We start from the raw sequence: 17,393 nt of genomic DNA, 5'->3' as shown, positions 1-17,393 counted from the left end.
GCCAAGGTGGCCGGGAAGCAGAAAGATCCCGCCCCTCCAGTGCCGAGCACCGGGGGCCCTGGGGTGGCCGTCTCCCACGACTTGCCTCATGCTACACCTTTGCCTTTGTGCTTTGAGTCCTTCGCTTCAGGGTCAAGCCCGGCAGCGTGTGTGGGCATGAAGCCGGGCCATGGAGGAGCACTTTGAGGGCTGGGAGCTCACCCAAAGGTGAGGTGCTACCCCTGGACAGACGCGTGCGTGCGCGCGCGCACACACACACACACACACACACACACACACACACTCGGGCGCAGGACTATAAACCTGCCTCCTGCAGCCCAAGAGCCTCCCCAGTATCCTGGGAAGATGCACAGCTTGAGGAGTGCTCGTTCCTCCCACCCACCCCCACGGACACCCCACTTCTTTTATTCTCTGCTTCTCAATATCTGCTACCTTCCCGTTCCCTGCGGCCATTTCCATTATAGAACGTTATGTGAAATGCTGGTAAATTAACATTACCATTAATTATTAACATTTGAAAATGCATCTTTGATGCAGGGTGACGGTGGTGTTTCAGGGTGGGGTGGGGCCCTAGGGGGCCAGCCCCGCATCCCAGTCCCCCCTGTGCCAGCCTCCCCCCCAACCCCGGGCTACCCCCCCATCCCTACCCCACGAGGTGTCCACCAGCCTGTGGCAAAATGAGAGACTGAGAACAACGTGGTACATTTCCAGAAAGCTGAATCTATTGCATGGAGAAGGCTCCCTGACATGACCTCTTTCTGTGTCTTTGGGTGCTGTGAAATGATGGTGTTGGGAAATCAGCGATAATAGACCAAACCCTGGGAAAATAAAAAGCTGACTCTTGCAGGCACCCCCATAAACTGTCTTTAGACAAAGGACATGGAACCCTCTGGGATCCGGCGCTGTCTCCACCTTCCTCCCGCCCCAGGGATCTTTCCTTCCACATTCCAGCCGCACCTCTCCCTGCCTGGTGCGGGGAATGGGCCCCCGAGGGGAGAAGCTGAGGGGAGGGCAGCGAAGGGCCTGGGAAAGTCCACCCCCCAAAAATAATTGTCCCCTCATCCTCCCAATTAATGCTTAATTCTGCTTGTACAAACTCTCCAGTTGGAATGCAAGTGCACCGTGGAAGGGTCAAGGCCATGGACCATTCAGAAAAGAATGAATTACTTTAGTGGGAATTACTTGAATCTCACAAAGAGCTTTACAGCTGCAGAGAAAAGCGGCTCTCTGGGAATTTTGACTGGGAGGGGGTAGCGGGCGGCTGTGCCAGGAGGAGGAAGGAGCAGAGATTTGGGGTGACTCCGGTACAAGGGATCGGGTGCTATCTGGGAGAAGCTCGGGGGCACGCCACAGGAGGACAGGCCACCCGGTAACTGGCTCACATCACCTCTCGCCCACCTCACAGGCAGCTGCTTGCCCCCAGCTTTCCCCCTGCCCTGCGGAGGGCCGCAGACCTGGTCAGTGGCTGCAGTCAGGCCCTCTGCGCTCAGTCTCGTTGGGTTGGCTTGACGTCTCCTCCTCTCCTCTCTGTCCACGCCTGGGAGGGGGTGTTTGGGCCCTGGACGCCAGCCAGGGCTAGTTCTCCTGATGGAAGAGCTCCCAGGGGTGGTGTTCTCTGTCCCGGGTCTCGAAGCCTGGGATCGAAGCCCATCCATCCATCCTCCCCCTTCGGCCACCCCGCCCTCTGCCCAGTGCAGCCTTCAGCACGCTTCTTCCCAAGATGCCCACGGGACATGCCCTCCTCTCTCCCGGCAGCCTTCTTCGTCGCTGTCCCCAGACCAGGAGAACCGGCCATTTGTGTCTGAAGGGAGTGAGGACAGAGCATCGCAGAGAAGCTGGCACTGCACAGCCCCAGTGCCTGTCCCTTCCTCCATCATGTCTGAGAGGCCTAAGGGGCAGGGCCTGCATGGGACAGAGGCCAAGCCTGTTAGAAACCCAGACTTGTCAGGAAGCACAAGCCCATTTTGGGTACTCAGGGCAGAAAGCTCTGTGCAGGGGCACCAAGGGGGCTGGGGGCTCTTGGTGCTACCTGTGGGGACATGAGCCACCTCCCATAGGCAGCAGGCCTGACTGTATCTCAGTCTAGGGACACGGGCTTGGTTTCTTCCCAGTAAAATCAGGCAGCCTGTTGGTCTCCTGATCGCTTTTGTCTAGAAGGGGTAGGCCTCACGTGCCCCTTCTGTCCAGTGCCTCCTTCTCTAACCCACGGGCCTCTCCCGGGAACATGCCTCTCCCAGCACAGAGGCTGTGAAGAGCCACGGGGCATGGCCCCAGGGAGAACCAGTCGCATTCAAGGCCCCAGGGCACTGTCCCACCAGACAGGGAGCAGTAAGAGAACAAGAGAGGGGAGCGGGCACCCCCTCATCAACAAAGCTGCCACTGTTTTTAGGGTCCTTCCTGACTTAGGTCCTGGGGCTTTTTCCTGGTCAGTTCTTCCTTTCCGACCTCCTCAGACCCCTTGAGGGCTTGTGAGGCAGAGTGGTCAACAGCACGGCCTTCCTTTTTTTTTTTTTTTTTTTTTTTTTAAAGATTTTAAAAGAGAATGAGAGAGAGCATGTACGTGCAGGAGCTGGGGGAAGGGAGAGGAGCCTGGGCAGACGGAGAAGCAGACTCCCCACTGAGTACAGAGCCGGCCGTGGGACTTGATCCCACGACCCAGAGATCATGACCTGAGCCCAAGGCAGAAGCTTAGCTGACTGAGCCACCAAGACACCCCACAGCATGGTTTCTAGCGAAATCCAAGCACTGCCGCTTCCCAAATGTGTGACCTTGAGCAAATAACCACACTGTGTTTGTGGGTGTCCTGGGCTCATGGCACAAGGCTGTTGTGAGGTCTAAGTGAGTTTGTGGCAGCAAAGCCCTTGAAGCAGGGTGGGGCCTGGTAGCTCCCTGAGAAGGCTCAAGGGTAGTGCCCCCCCTGCATTCCCCAGGCCCGGGGCAGCCGCATCCTTTCCTCGCTGCCTACTGCTCTGTGCTGGCTGGTATGTTGTAGTGGGGCTTTCCCCACTCACCGCTTGCGCAGTGACAGCATCCAAGGCCGGTGCACATCTGAAGGCCTGAGCAGGGAGACACAAGGCACGCTCCTTCGGATCAAACCTCATTGACCTGTGGGTCTGAAACATGTACCGCTTGCCCGAGGCAGCTCGAGGCACCTGCAAATCACAGTACCTTGACCTCCAGCTCCAGCCCCTCCCCGCAGCCAGCGTCCCCAAACCGTAGTGCAAACCCCAGTGCAAATGTGACCTGCCAGGTGCTTCCTCAGCAGAGCAGAGCCAGGTGCTGATGAGACAAAGCAAGTGTCACTGGAGAGAATCCCCAGGACTGGTCCTCGGGAGGTCAGTCATCAGGACAGCACTGGTCATGTGTTGAGACAGGGAAACAGAAGGGACCCCGTGAGAGAAAAAGCTAATTTTTTTTCCCTTTGCTTCTTTTGGGGCTTCTATTCTTGCTAGGACTTGCACCCCCACTCCACTTTAGACATGCCTTGTGATGCAAATAGCATATGTCCTCCTTATAAGAGACAAGGAACTAATGGATTTCTCTAGGATGGATAACATCTAAGGAAGGACCAGGTGAGAATGACCGGAGGAAGCTTCCATCTGCGTATTCCAGACCCCTATCAAGGCCCCCTGCTCTAAGGAATAACAAACTGGGTCCTTGTCTTTGTTCTAACTGGTTCCTGGACACCTGCGAGGGCAGGTGCACCAGACCACTGTCCTCAGTAAAATCCCACAGACCCCAAAGAAAGACAGACTCCTGCTCCTTTCTTCTCCAGGTCTCCCAGAGGTTCCATCTGTATCTGCTCTCTCTGTTTCTTCAATAAACTCTGCTTTCGTCTCCCGCTGGCTCCTCCCAAACTGCCAGCATCACCACGGCGGAAGCAATGGTGAACTTCAATGAACTGAGGAATCCATGGGGAGAAAGGGGGGCTCTGGAAAACAGAGCTGCATTCCCCAAACTGTGTTCCATGGAACACTAGTTGCCAGACGCTAACAAGCACCCCTTGGAAAAGGGTCTAAGGGCAAATCAGTGCAGGAAACCATGCATGCCAAATCCCCCGATTTCAGATTCACAGTACAAATTAGCATATTAAAGCCTCTGGTAAGTCATAAGGTAAGGGAATCTGTTGACATTTGTTCAAACCAACATCTCCTCCTTTTTCACAACTACAAATATCACCATGATGAATACTTTTAACACTCTTTTTCCAAGAGCATATGCCTTGGTTTACAAGGCTATAAACGTAGTACATTGGAAATGGTGCTAACTTTAGAGTCTGAAAAGGACTGGGTTCAAGTCCTGGTTCTGTTGCTTTGAACTCTGAGTTCAAGTCCCGGTTCTGCCCTTTTATCTTCGAGACTTCTTCCTCATCAAGACCATAAGAGGAAAAGATTTTCCCTAAGATACAATGCTGTGACTGCAGTCCCAGAATTTGCCACAGATTTCCAGAAAGGAAGAGATCACCCAGAAAGCTGATGGTCAGGGCAGGGCTTCTCAGAAGAGAAGGGACAAGAAGTGGGGTAGGATTCACACTTGAAAAACACACAGTGGGTGCTTTCTTCCTCATGTGTCTGGCACAGTGCTAAAAAAAGTGTTAAACCTTTGCAACAACCCCCCCAGGTGGTCCTGTTGTTTTGCCATTTCACAGATAGGTGGACTGAGGCGTCAAAAGGCAAAGTTACCTGCCCAGAGTGGCATAGTTGATAAGCGGCAGACCAGGATTTGAACCCCCCAACACCAGGGGCCACGACATTAACTACTATACCAGGGAGGGGAGGGGATGGCACCGTCATGGAGCTGGGAAAGCCAAGAGCTTGTACAGAAAGAGAAGAACCACCCAGGCGGTGCATCCTAAAGGGAATTGAGTTATGTCACCCCAAAATATGCCTTTTTGACATAAAAATTATTTTGAACTGAAGGCGACCAAGGAGCAGTAAATGCAAAGGTAGAAATGCAGAGAAGGCACCAGAGGAACCGGCAAACAAACTTTGTTAAGCTCACATATATCTTCCTAGTTACTTCTTCACCGTCTACTACCCCATAGCCCAAACCCCTTTGTCTTGTCAATTCTTCACAAATTTCTTGTGTCTTTGCCTAAAAGGTACGAAAGCGTCTTGCTCTGGTCTCGTCTTGCTCTGGTCTCGTCTTAGGGTCTCCTTCTGTCATGAAGGCCCCCAGGTTCCTGTAAAACTTCAAATCCCTGTGCGTCTGTCGCATTAATCTTTGTCCGTTTTATCTTGGGACCCAGCCCTAAAAGGGTCAAGGGACACTTTTTTCTCCCCTAAAATCTCAAACTGTAAAGGGCACCACAGAACATCTGGGGAATCAACTAAAATGCAGATTCCCATTCAGCTCGCAGGGATGGGGCCTGAACCCCCACATCCCCGCCGGGCTCCCAGGTGCCGCCCCCGCCCCTGGTCCACTGACTGCACCGGGAGGGCGAGGTCCCAGAGCACAGTGGTGAAGCCTTTGAGCTCAGGGGTCAGACGGGCTTAGGTTGAAATCTCAGCGCTTCCTATTGCTGACTGTTTGACCTTGAACAACTTACTTAACCTAGAGTGGAGTTTTCTCCCATAAATAATGAGGACAGGGATGGCTTCTTGCCAGGGGGCCACGACACAAATTAAGTGGTAAGTCGGCCCCCTGCCTCCTCTCTCTTCCTCAACCCGCTTGAAGGCGAGACCCGGCGGCCAGGCTGGGCCAGACTGAAGACAGCTTCGAGCACTAGGCCAGACAGTTTGGGTTTTGCCAAGTTACCAGGGAGCTCTGGGAGCTTCATGAGCAGGGGTGGCGTGCAACACTGGACTCAGAGATTTAAGGCAGAGATAAGTGAGTGAATCACCCCGGGCCGGGGGTAAGTGCCTGAAGTGAGGGAAGCCGTCTGGATGGGAGAGGAAGGAGAAAATTGGCAATGGTTCTGTGGGGAGGAAAGGAGGGTGATTCCAGGTAGAACTGTGGGCTTTCCAGTACAATGACGGAGGACCAGCGACACCCTCGGCTGAATGGGGGACATCAGGTGGCACTGTCCAGCAGGCAGTCAGAGAGGAGGGCGAGGGCTTATCAGGGAGATCAAGCTCTGAGGCTCATCTGCCCGGACATGACCGACCACCAGAGCTGTGAGACAGGATCTGATATCTCAGGGCAAATGGGCAAGGGGCAGGCAAAAGGAAGAGCCTCTGAAGATGGCTGCCTTGTCCTTTCCCTCTGCTATTTTCTTCCTGTTTTCCCCTCCCACTTCTTTTCTGTGAGGCATTTCACCTTTTCCTCATTCCTCTCTCCTTCCCTGAGGCCCTGCAACTAAGGCATTTGGGGCCTTTAGGCTGCTTACGTTGGTCCTAGAGACATCCCCTTATTAGCACCCAGCTAAAAAAATCAAAATTCCCTATCTCAGTGATCTGATTATCTAATTCACAAGATGCTAGTAGCCAGCTGATAAACAGTCTTCCAGATGGCATATGCTTCTTTTAAAAAAAAAATCTCTAAACTCAAACAAAATAATCTCTAAGAGTAGAATCTTGAAGGCACGGGGCAGGGGTAGGGTGTTTATATGAGGAAAACCAGTACAAAAGTGTCCGTACACTGATCTGCTCTGTTGGACTCCGAAGTCTGCTGTTTGTTTTTTAACCCTTTACATACCCAGTTTTAAGGAAAATTAGCTAGAGAAGCAAAATTAATAGGTTTGTTCTTTTGGAGCAGAGAGGAAGAACAGAAAAAGCTTGTCGTTTTTTTGAGAGAACGGGTCACTGAGGAAAATCAGCCTAACACTATTATTTACCATTGTATCTGCTCCTGGTTAGAAAGGAAGCAGTCATATAACTACAGAGATTTTTTTTCTCATCTCAGCCAGAGGGCAGAAAGCCTTGAGCAGCCCTCTGCACTTCCCGGGTCAGTAATCAGAGCTGAAGCAGAAGATAAGTCTCTTCTCTGATAAGGAAGATGTCTGGCAAGGCTTGGTCCAGACCCCCCGTTGGTCCAGACCCCCGGCCTCCCGGTGCCAGAGCAGCTCAGGGCACGACAGGAACCCGCAGGCACCGCTAGAAAGCTTCCAATCCGGAGAAGGTGAATTCAAAGCAGCCACAACCTGGCCAGGGGGAAAAAACCCAAAGAACAGAAGACGCCGGGAAGAATTTGAAAACTGTTCACTGCTACAAGAGAGTCAGCAATACGGTGTTTTATATTTCTTTAATCCTGCTACTGGCCGTACTTATTCCTAATGTGAGTCTGTCGAAGTAGGTGGAGTTTAATTCAGCCATGGCCTCTAAAAGTATCTTTTAAATTCTGAGCCATTTTATTTCTTAAGCAGAAGCACTCTCCCCCAGGGCTCTCTCTTCCTCTCCAGGGATTGCGTCTAACAGATCCAACCACAGGATGAAAAAAGTAAATTTATTAGGGAACCTGATCCATCACTAGGACCTGTCTTGCCTAATTTTTTTTTTTAAGATTTTATTTATTTATTTGACAGACAGAGATCACAAGTAGGCAGAGAGGCAGGCAGAGAGAGAGGAGGAAGCAGGCTCCCTGCTGAGCAGAGGGCCCCATGCGGGGCTGGATCCCAGGACCCCAGGGTCATGACCTGAGCCGAAGGCAGAGGCTTTAACCCACTGAGCCACCCAGGTGCCCCTTGCCTAATATATTTTTACCTGTTTTTTAAAAAGATTTCATTTATTTATTTATTAGAGAGAGAAAGTGCACGCAAGAGAAGGGGTAGACGGGGAGAGAGAGGGAGAGATCCTTTTTTTTGCGGAGGCGGGGGATTTAAAAAAATTTTAAATTACCATATAATGTATTATTTGTTTCAGGGGTACAGGTCTGTGACTCATCAGTCTTATATGATACCCAGTGCTCATTACATCACATGCCCTCCCCAATGTTCATCACCCAATTACCCCAACCTCAGTTTGTTTCCTGTGATTAAGAGTCTCTTATGGTTTGTCTCCCTCTCTAGTTTCATCTAAAAGGGAGAGAATCTTAAGCAGACCCCACATTAAGCACAGAGCCCCACGTGGGGCTCGATCTCACGACCCTGAGATCATGACCTGAGCTGAAACCAAGAGTCAGCACTTAACTGACAGAGCCCCCCAGGTGCTCCTATCCCTATTTTAAGAAAACGAGGGAAAAGTGATATATCCAGCTTCACTAGCATGGAGCTGTATGGGTTACTGACAAATCCCATCAATAGGGATTAATGGTGGGCAATGACAGGAGTTCGTGACCTCCTTGAACCTGAAAACTCTAAGAGTGGTTAGACCTGTCTCAGGGGGACCCCTGCCCCTCCTCCCATCTCCCTATGGCTCTTTCTGCCCTAGCTGCACGAGCCATATTGCACGACCCCACTTCGGGGCCCTCGCACTTAATATTCCCCCATCTGGAACATTCTTCCCCCACTTTTTTCTGCTAAGGTCTCTGCCCAAAATATCGCCTAACCAGCGAGAACTTCTTTGACCCCCATTTTCCTTCAATTTCTATCCCTGACCTCCTCCTCCTACTCCTCTTCACAAGACTTTTTTCCTTTCCTTTTTTTTAAACCATTTGACACATTTCATATTATGTCTACACTCTGGCTCCCCCACTTGCCAGTGAGTACCTCGAGAGCAAGAACCTAGCCTGTTTGTTACCTGCTGAATCCCAGAGTCTGGACAGGGTCTAGCCCTTGGGGCGGGGTCGATGGTCATACATATTTGCTGAATGAAGAATGAGCCTGTGACGGGGCTGAAAAGGACTCATGAATGTCAAGATCGATAAGGGGACAACAAAAGAACAGAGCTCTAGGAGGGCCTCAGGGAAATGTGCCTTTGGAGAATCGCTGACTCCAGCCCATCTTTTGGGGTGGTCACCCACTGTGCCTCTTGAGGCTAGGCTCATTGGGTCCAAGCTCCCTCCAGGTGGGCAGGGGTGAGGTGGGGAGGGGGCGCTTTGGTGGGTAGCCTGGACTTAGGGTACCTTCTGCCCTGCCCCCACCACACGTAGGTCCCCAGCCTTGCCAGCTGCTGGCGTGACCTGTGGCTGTAGCCTTGACCACTCATCAGAATCAGAACCTTGAGTCTCAGGAGGGGCCTAAGGTGTTCCTCTGTGATTCTGGTGCACGGCCAGGGGAGAAGCACCGGCCCTGCTCCTGGCATGTGGCCATAGATCTCCCAGCTGCTGGCCGCCTCTGGGGACTCTGGACCTCTCACCTTGTCTGCCGGCAGCATCTCCGCCTCCTACACTCTGCAGCCTGTTTCTCCTTTGCTCACCTGTCTGATGGTTTCCTCCACTGATCTGACCCCTGGATGGGAGCTACCCACTAACCAGGGCGATGGGTGGTCTGAAGCAAACAAACAGAAAATCGCAAACACCACGAACACGTCATTCTTTCCAACGTCCAGGGCCCTTGCTCCAAATTCCCCATTAGCACATCTTCTGTCAGATGCCCTGAGTGACAATGTTCATTCCTTCGGGGTCCTTCCTGTCCCTCCTCACTGCCCCAGCATCTCATGCGTTGATCTTTAATATCTAAAGAAAATACCCACTCTATGCTTGGCACTAAACCAAGCACTTGACAAATATTTTAATATAATACTCATAACAACCCAGTAAGGTAATTTCTGTTATTCTCACTTTACAGATAAAGAAGCAGGACCAGCGGGGTTAAGCGCCTGCCTCAGATAACACAGCGTGCAGCTTTCTGCCATGAGGCTCTCCCATAACTTCCCCCAAAACGTATCCTCAGCCATTCCTCAGGTTCATCCCGAGCTGTCTTTGGCCATAGCCACTGTACTAGATTGCCTGCTGGACACCTGATAGCCAGTCCTTGTAAATGTCCCTTGCCCTGTCTCCTTGCTTCAGGTCATTCTATGTGTAGTTTTGAGGTGAATCTATGTTTGCCTTAGTTTGCTTCACAGTCAAGCAGTCAGTGTGGCTAACTCATTAAATGTCATCCCTTCAACTTAGTACTCAACACAGGACCACTCATCAAGGTGGCGGCGGCGGGGTTGGGGGTGGTGGCGGTGGTGGCGGGTGTGGTCTGTCTTCATGTCCTTCCCCCGCCATACGGGGGGGGGCTCTCACCCATGCTCTCCTCCTGGGACTGCCAGCCCAGCCGCCAGAGGCCACACCAGCTGTGACAAGAGAGGGAGGTCTGAAGAGGAGCCGATGGGGAGGCGCTTAGTTACGGAGTCATGCACCTGCTGATGAGGGGGTATTTGGGTGACGAGGACCGTGCAGAAGCTGAAGATGGTGAAGGGGCCGGAGAATCTGAACCTTGGAACTGGGGCTTTGAAATCATCACATCGGGTGGGTTCTGGCACCTGCCGGGTCTTCCTTGAAAGACCTCTGTTAATAACAGCCCCGGCGCTAGACATTACCTTCTGCTCTCCAGCTGTATTCTTGTACTGTCTTACATACTCTCCTATCACCCGCGTGCTCGGTCCAAGTGATTTCAGTGACTCATATTTTCCTCCTCCAGATAAACTGTAAATTCCTTGGGTCTCTTTCCTCTGACCTCAGTACAGTATCCTGAGCCCAGAAGGACTGGAGGAAAGCGGGTATGACGTGTGATGCCTTTGATCAGTGTGGGACCCAGCGAAGTCACCTCCTCTCCTGGCCCTTAGTTTCCTTCTTATAAACATCAACTGCATTATCCCCATTCACCAAGAGCAATGCCTTTTTACTCAAAATAGTTCATATTTATTTTCTTAGCTTTACACTTGGTTATCTTTACCAAAGCCAACTAATTCTATTTAAGCAATTTACAATAAAATTTAGCCCCAGGGTGATAGCACAGACACCCCTTCTAGATGAATTGGAGGAAGCAGGACAAAGTTTGGAGAACAAGGAGCGTCAGACTCAAGTGCCTCTGGAGAGGTCCTGGCCAGGTCCAGCTGATGCTAACTGAGCCAGCACATTGCACAGTACTTGCTGGGTGGGGTGGGGAAGAGGAGGAAGTTTAAAATATGTAGTTTCTGCCATCAAGGAACTTACTGTCTAGTTGGGACCGATACATATCTAAAGTTGATGATATGTCACAATGAGACCAAGGAGTCCATAAGCCTGAAGAAATCTCTGGGAGTTCAGTGAGTCCAGGAAGGCTTCCTGGAAGAGGCAAGACCTGAGCTGGATCTCTAGGGCTGGAGAGAGTTGGTAAATGCAGGTGAATCCACAGAAGGAAAAATCAACAGCTCTTCAATGGGGAAAATTGAAGAAAACTAAAAAGATGCTATCTTTTTGAGCATGTAGCTGTATGGGTTACTGATGGGGTACTTATCAGTAAAGTGGGCAAAAAAAAAAAAAACCTCTTCTTTCTTGTTTCTGATTTTATTTTATTTTTTTAAATTATTTTTTAAGATTATTTATTTATTTATTTGACAGAGATCACAGGTAGGCAGAGAGGCAGGCAGAGAGAGAGGAAGGGAAGCAGGCTCCTTGCTGAGCAGAGAGCCCGATGTGGGGCTCAATCCCAGGACCCTGGGATCATGACCTGAGCCGAAGGCAGAGGCTTTAACCCACTGAGTCACCCAGCCACCCCTCTTGTTTCTGATTTTAAAAGGAATCCATGCTCATGTGTATACATTTGTAAAATAGCAAGAAATAAAAATGAATGTAAACATTACATAATCACATTCTCTGTGATTAACTATTAAAATTTTAGTGAAATTAGGGCACCTGGGTGGCTCAGTGGGTTAAAGCCTCTGCCTTCGGCTCAGGTCATGATCCCAGGGTCCTGGGATCGAGTCCCGCATCGGGCTCTCTGCTCGGCAGGGAGCCTGCTTCCTCCTCTCTCTCTCTCTGCCTGCCTCTCTGCCTACTTGTGATCTCTGTCAAATAAATAAATAAAAATCTTAAAAAAAATTTTCTAGTGAAATCATGGTAAGAATTCATGTGGCTAGCAGATGCTGTATTAGACAGCACGGAGATAATGGAACCTTTCCATCATCACAGAAAGTTCTAGTAGGCAGCACTACATTAGAATATTTTCTTACTGCCTTTTCTCAGAGCAGTTCACCTGTGTTAGAGAACATGTTCCATGAAAATTCTTTTTTTTTCTTTTAAAGATTTTATTTATTTATTTGACAGAGAGACCACAAGTAGGCAGAGAAGCAGGCAGAGAAAGAGGGGGAAGCAGGCTCCCTGCTGAGCAGAGAGCACGATGCAGAGCTTGATATCAGGACCCTGAGATCAATGACCCGAGCCAAAGGCAGAGGCTTAACACACTGAGCCACCCAGGTGCCCTCCATGAAAATTCTTAAAGATACAATTGCATGTTCTTTTTTTTTTTTTTTTTAAGATTTTATGTATTTATTTGACAGAGAGAGAGACACAGCGAGAGAGGGAACACAAGCAGGGGGAGTGGGAGAGAGAAGGAGGCTTCCCGCCAAGCAGGGAGTCCGATGCGGGCCAATCCCAGGACCCAGGGATCATGACCTGAACTAAAGGCAGACGCCACCCAGGTGCCCCGAATGTATGTTCTTTTTGTTTTTCACTAGTAATTCTTGCTCTGTTCATTTCCTTTTCAATTTCCTATAAAGTTTGTTGTCCCCCCTTCAAAATTAGTGTGTTTGTTTCTGTGTTTGTGCATATTTTTAAATACAAGCATAAAATTGGTATCAAACAGTATAGTGTTAAAACCTTTCTTCTTCTTTTTATACCGTATCTACCTTCTCACTAAATATTTTCCAGAACCTCATTTTCATAGCTACTCACTACTCAACCTTTTGACCAGACTTTGATTTATTTAATCATTTCTCTCTGTTGTTTCTAATTTTTCATTATCCTGAATCATGTGGCGATTTGCCCTTGGTAATTAAAGTCAGAAATTGTGCAGGGAAAGCCTGGGTTGGTTTTATGGGGCATCAGGAAATCAAATGGTGACCCGTGGCTGCCAGACTTGTGGTGCATTGGAGAGGGTGTCTGTAGGGACCGGCACCTGTCTCTCGCTGTCCAGGAAGATTTGGGAACAAAGGGACCAAGAGGATACAATGATGAAAATGAGCCTGAGGAAGGAGGCAGGGTCCAAGTTTCCAGGCAGATTTTATTGGGAATGGAATTAAACAGCAAATGAATTGTCCCTGGGGAGACAGTTTGGGCCAGACAATGTCTGACAAACCTGTACCTGTCAGCAGCCTGATCTTTTTGGGCCCCCCACGTTTCTAACACACTCACTGCTTTCCAGCCAATCTTGGTTAATCTGATTGCCACCTTAATAGAGGACGGGAATTAAAAAAAAAAAAAAAAACCAAGAAAGAAATGTGTCCAATTGATTTTATGTCAAGGCTTCCATTCTTTACTAACTGTAAGATTCTCTGGGCTTTGGTATTGCTCTTCAAGCGAGAAATTCATTAAAATAAACAGAATGTGGGACGCATGGGTATAGCTCAGTTCGTTGAGCGTCAGACACTTGGATTTTGGCTCAGGTCATGATCTCAGGGTTGTGGGTTTGAGTCCCATGTCAGGCTATGTGCTGGGCAAGGAGCCTGCTTAAGATTCTCTCTCTCCCTCTGCCATTCCTCTGTCCATACGCCGACGACTCCCGCTCTCTCCATCTATCTCTCTCTAAGAGAAGACAAAAATAAGTAAAAATAAACAGAATGTTTCTCTATTCTTTGTCTCTTAGAACCACTGATAGTGGGGAAAATTTATCCCAACTATTTTCAGGAGGCGGACAGCCCAGATTACAGCCCCAATTCCAGGTCTCACCAGTTGTACACACTTACGCAAGGTATTCAAGCCCTCTGTGCCTTCGGCTACTCATCAGTAAAATGGCCATAACAGAACCACTCCATAGGTTTGCAGTGAAGACGGGCTGAGTTAACACAAGGAAAGTTCTGAGAAGCCTTTCTAGCATATAATAAGCACTCAGAATTAGTGCTTTTATCTATTAGCTATTATCATCATTAATATTGCTCTGATAATGATTATTAAAATCTCTTTGCCCACTTAGGAGAGAGAAGGCAGGACAGAATAAAATGGAATTTCAAAGCAAGAATGACCCTGACAGTCTCTTGGTTTTATTTTATACTTGGAGTGTGACATAAAGCACAAAACAACAATTTAGGGATTTAAATCCAAATCCTGGTAGATCTGCATCACCTCTCGGATGCCCAAGGACAAGGCTCCAGGTAGAAGCACCCCCAAGCAGCTATTACCATGCTTCGACCCTGGCTGGACCAGGTGCTATGCTGACTTGCATTTGTCTGTTTAATCTTTATAAAAAATCTATGAGGTTGATGTATTCATCCTCGTTTTACAGATGGCACCATCCCTTTGATAGAAATCAAAGCACAGAGGTCTGTCCTCAGATACCTTAAGTTACTGAGAGGCAAAAATAGGAATAAAAATATATTAGACAGGAAGATGGAACATATAATCAGAATCATATTAATTAAATGTTCCACATACACAGAGCAGGACTGTGGAGGTAATGAGATGGGATGGAAAAGTAATTTTGAGAGGAGACTAAATTAGAACACTACTTGAATGCGAAGGATTCCATTAAATCATGAGAAAGAAAGGGCTTTCCATGTATCTAGAGGGTAGAAAGGACACACTGGCATTTCCTTCGTGTCTAGGATATCACGTGCCTAGGTTAATCACGTCACACTTAAAACAAGGATTCCATGAGGTTAGTATTATCACTTTCTGGATGAGAAAATCAGAGCTCAGAGAGGTTAACTAATTTGACCAAGACCACACAGGGAGCAAGAACAGAGTCAGGAACAGAGCAAGAGAGGCCCTCTGACTTCAGAGCAGTGATGTGCATAAAGATTTGAAGTGAGAGTCAGTATGTCAGGCAAGAGTGAAGAAAATGTGCCCAGGTAGAAAAAGATAATTTCCAAGGTGGATTATTTTTTTTTTAAGTTATATATAACTGACGATGAAATCTGAACTAGCTCTGAAACTGACATTATACCAATATCAGTTTCCAGGTATTGATACTCAATGACGCTTATGCAAGAAGCAGACACAGGGCGTGGTGGGTAAAGGGTTCACAGGCCCTCCCGGGCCTTTTCTTTGCAACTCCCTGTAAATACATTTTTCAAAATAAGAAGTTTTTTAAAAGTTGGCATATAACAAAAGCGAAGGCACTTGCTTTGAGTGGAGATGGTAATTGACAGAGGACCTTGACATAGGACTCTGATCTGCTCTGGGGGGCATAAGACCAATGTCATGCCAGAGCCTCTCCCACTGCCCCTTTCAATGACCAACCAGCCCCGCGCTAGCTTGGCTACCACTGGAGAGAGAAATAGGCTTGTCAACACATTCATGGAGCCCCTATTATGTCTCTCCCCTCCTAGGCCAGAAGTATACAAGGTGCTAACAAGACACAGGTCTGGTTTTCAAAACTCTTACAGTCTATTTGGAGAGAAAGGCACAACCAATAAATGAATGTAAATCAAGCTGGTGGACAGAGTTTTCTCAAACAAAGTTGCATGCGTTATAGTAATTCAGAGAAGACTGAATTAGGTTGGGTTGGTTGAGGAAGATGAACTCTCTGGGGGAGGTAGAATTTGGGCAGAGCCTTGAAGGATGTGGACCTACCAGGTACTCACTCCAAACAGAAATTGTGTCATAACATAGCTACCATTTGGTATTTTATAGCATACAAAGAACATGCTTTGGAAAACCGGGACTACGAACTATATGATCTCAGATGGGTCATGCAAGCCCTCTGCTGATTTCCTTGTTTGTGGGAGATGAATGAAACACCTAGCAGGACGTGGTATACAGTAGGCGTCCGTAAATGTGAGCTGTCAGGTTTCCTTATTTCATAAGCATTTTTCCTGTTGCTGAATTGTCATCATAACTATCATTGTTAATGTGACTTAAAATCCCAGCAAGCAGATCTATTATCATTTGCTGAACCTTTTCCATATTGACATTTCTCTTGTTTACATGTTCATGCTATTAAAAATAATGTTAGAATGAGTGTGTGTCCATTGCAACTTTTTATCATTTTTTGGCTTATTTTCTTAGGACGAATTTCCAGAAATTGATAAAGTATCTCGTAGGTGAAGGGGAGCTACCTGAGGGTTTGTTGAAAAACAGGTGTGAGAGGGTGAGCAGAGTGTCCTGGGAAGACTAACAAAAGTAATTTGGACAGCTGAATCTGACTTTGGAGAGAACGGAAGAAGGGAGGCCATCAGGATAAGGAGCAGGAACCAAGGTTTAGGACAAGAAAGGCCAGAGTCAGGGTGAGGGCAAAAGAGAAGAGAGAGGAAGGGCCCGATGGTCACGGTCCGAGCAAGAATAGCCCATGGCCCGTGCTGACCTCACAGAGATGAAGGCAGAAGTCCACTACTTGCAACTAGTGACCAAAAGAGGGACCCCCACCCCCAGTGGCGCTTCACCATGACTGAGAAACCCGGCCCTGGCTGTGGAATGCCAGCTGCAGTGAGCACCAAGTCAGAGCGACACGCGAGATATGGCATTGGCCGTGACAAAGAAGGTGAACTGAGGCCAGAGTCTGAACACTGTCCAGTAAAATCAGTGTGCTGAAAGCTGATAAAAATCTGGAGGGAAAACAATGGAGAGGAGCCTTCCAGCGGGGGCTCTCCTGTTTTCCAGATGTCTGCGAATCACAGGCACAGGATACACGCTCGCCATGATGTTTGTAAACAAAGGAACTGGGAGTGAAGGTAGCCAGATGCCTGGAATGGATTCAGAGAAGTAACTTAAGGGCAACCCTCACTGACATGATTTTGAAGATGGGGTGACAACCTAGAAACATTCTAGGATGGGCTGAGAGAAAGGTATATGAGGTATATGTTAATATGTGTTCAGGGGATGGCCCAAACTATGAAAAATTAAGATTAAATCAGGACAAGAGATGTTCAGGAAAGGAAACAGCCTGACCTGTTGGGGGTATAAACCACAGTGAAATTTCTCCTTTGTTTTCAAGCTCAGATACACTAGACATTTGCATCCTCCCCACCACCACTGCCAGCCCCTGGTTCCATTTGCCTGCAAGCCTGATTAGTAGGCTCTGTTCCCTCCAAGCTGCTGTTCCCCTTCCCTGTTCTCACTTCCGTTCCTTTCTCCTTTGCTGGTTCTGGGTTGGACGATGGCCCCTTCCCTCTCCTGGCTGCGGAGGGGCCATTTCCAAATTATAGGATGCTACGTGCTGTTTGCCACATTCCTCCTCCAGGGTTAAACTTTAAAATCACCACCAGTAACCCCTGGTAACCACTGAGGGGAAAAAAAAACTTGTGCAGAATCTTTAACAACTTTTATTTCAGCATGCTTTGACATTAGGGGGGGAAAAAAAGTACTAGATAGATAGACTGTGGCCACCAGGACAGGCAAAGTCCTCTCTCTTCAATTCACATGGACTCCCGGCTCTTCCCAAAGCCTCGGCCTCCTTTGGCTCCCTTAGAAAATGACTCTCTGGTACGGATCAGACAATGAATCTTTGTCTCATT

General features: G+C 48.6%; 1 protein-coding gene across 3 annotated transcripts in view; it reads right to left on the bottom strand.

Annotated features, from left to right (window-relative positions):
* EFR3B (EFR3 homolog B) overlaps positions 1-17,393 on the bottom strand; it is an 87,377-nt gene that overhangs the window by 49,961 nt on the left and 20,023 nt on the right. The window lies entirely within an intron of this gene.

This window comes from Lontra canadensis, unplaced genomic scaffold (assembly GCF_010015895.1).
Source record: "Lontra canadensis isolate GAN:19392208 unplaced genomic scaffold, GSC_riverotter_1.0 scaffold32, whole genome shotgun sequence".
NCBI lineage: Eukaryota > Metazoa > Chordata > Mammalia > Carnivora > Mustelidae > Lontra > Lontra canadensis.
This window is presented reverse-complemented; position numbering and strand designations above follow the sequence as displayed.